General features: G+C 41.9%; 1 protein-coding gene across 1 annotated transcript in view; it reads right to left on the minus strand.

Annotated features, from left to right (window-relative positions):
• LOC100944177 (zinc finger protein 493-like) overlaps positions 1-2,277 on the minus strand; it is a 99,986-nt gene that overhangs the window by 88,613 nt on the left and 9,096 nt on the right.

Genomic DNA, 2,277 nt, shown 5'->3' on the forward strand with positions numbered 1-2,277 from the left:
GAACCTACCAGCCCATGAGGCTGGCACCCTAACCACTGAGCTATGGCCATATAGCCATATGAGCTATGTTCTATTTGAACATTTGCTTCATACTAGATGCCATTCTAGAAGTTTTTCTTAAACTGGTGCTTAAAACCACAGAAATAATCTATGAGAAAAATAGTGCTTTTTTTTTTTTTACAATATTTTGCCAATTATTCTGTAAAAAGAGTAATAAAAAAAGTTAAGGCAGCAATACAAACTAATGTTTACATTTTCTACACACAAATACACAGAAACGGTAACGCTAAGCATATTAAGTTATAGACTAGAAAATTTTTGTGTAAAATAAATATATTTAATTGTAAAAGAATTAGAGATCTCTGCTGATTTTTTTTGCAGTTTTTTTCTCTCCTGATTTTTAAAAACATACTATGAAGACTACCATGCATGAAAATATTAACTTTCAGTTGCCTGCAAAGAATGTGAATTTTCAGGATGATATTGGTGTTGTATTACAAGTGTTGGATGTGGGGTACTTTGTGCGCTGTCCCTGCTGTCTCTAGCTGAGTGCTGGTGCTAATGGGTCTGGGAGAGTAGGGCATCATCTGCCTTAAGAGGGACTTGTCATAGAAGGCACTTCATAGATCCCTTCCAAACCTGCAGAACCACATTAATTTAAGTGGGGTCCAGAATCCCAAAGGATTTGAAAAATAGCCAGGGATTTCGGTGGGCACCTATAATCCTAGCTACTTGGGAAGTTGAGGCAAGAGAATCACTTAAGCCCAAGAGACTGGGGTTGCTGTGAGCTGTGATGTCACAGCACTCTACAGAAGGTAACATAGACTGTCTCAGAAAAAAAGAAAATAAAAGAATGGTGCTGTGAAGTCCTCTACTTGAAGATTACATTATCACAATCTCTTGCCACATTTCCTGTGATGCTCATTACATTCTAGTTTAATTATGTTATAAACCAGTTTTCTTTCTGTTTTAGAATAATGGATAGATTTTCTATGTTTCAGAAATGCTGTCCAGGGTTTCCAGACCTATAAGGTGCCCCACAAATTTCTCTGTACAGGCATCTCTTTCCAGGGCTTCCAGTCACAACCCACATTTGTGCAGCACATTGTACACTGCCTCATAATTGATAGGTATGATCATCTCTCTGCCTCATTGGGATGTACCATCTCATTTTAAGCAATTAGAACAGATAAAGATAAATTCACAGAGCACTAGTCATGCCAGCTGTGTTTCATTGCCCACGTGCATTGAATAGGTCTTAGAATCTCAATTTCCCCTTCTCCTTGTACGCAAATATTCATGGATGTGCAGAACGCAACTATAATGTCCTCACCTCTCCAAGACCTAAATCTATAGCTGCAAAATTTAAATATAGTTCCTTCAGGATGTGTTAGAGCCTTTCCATGAGGGAATCTCTTCTCCAGCTTCCTTCACTTTGAACAGAGTACAGAGCCAGATTGATTCTACCTAGAAAGTACATAGAAGATCCGGCTCCAGCCTAGAATTCATAAGACAGGGCCAGATTTTGAACTGAGACTACCCTAAACCTAGGGGAGTCATTTTCAGTTCATCATAGCTGGGCCTGGTGGCCCTCACCTATAATCATAACGCTGAGATTCTGAGGTGAGTGGGTTACTTGAGTTCCTGAGCCAGAGCTGAGCCAGAGCAAGACCCCATCTTACAAAGAAGTGCATTGTGGCAGGTGCTGATAATCCCAGCTACTCAGGAGACTGAGGCAAGAGGATTACTTGAGCCCAAGAGTTGGAGGTTGCCGGGAGCTATGATGCATGCCATGACACTACCAAGCCGCAACTTTAGGCACAAACAGCCTACCCTTTCCAGGCCACACTCTCTGGGCTCTAGAAAGATCAAGAACAGAGCAGCCTGAAGTTCTGGGTGGTTCCAACTTAAGTAGGGAGCACACGTCCTAATTCCTTCTCCGAGGCAAAAACCCCAAAGATTTAATACTGAGATACCTCTAGACAAAGGACCCCTGAGGGAGATTTCCGACTTGGGTTTTACTCCATCTGTATTCTTTCTGTCTCACAAAATCCTATCTTACCACTTATCTATGGTCCCTGGGCTCATTCTTCGAATCCCACAAGACCAAGGACCTACTGAAGGAAGAAATTCCAGTACCAACACCACTAACCACCTTGTCCGGATTCTCCCCTGATGATTCCTTCCTCCTTACCGCCCTATCTGGGGATACCTGCAGAGCTGCCCAGAGATGGCTTCTGTCTCTGCAAAGTCACTTGTAAATGCAACAGGACCCCC

This window comes from Otolemur garnettii, unplaced genomic scaffold (assembly GCF_000181295.1).
Source record: "Otolemur garnettii isolate 467f Iridium unplaced genomic scaffold, OtoGar3 scaffold00392, whole genome shotgun sequence".
In the NCBI taxonomy this organism is placed as follows: Eukaryota; Metazoa; Chordata; class Mammalia; order Primates; family Galagidae; genus Otolemur; species Otolemur garnettii.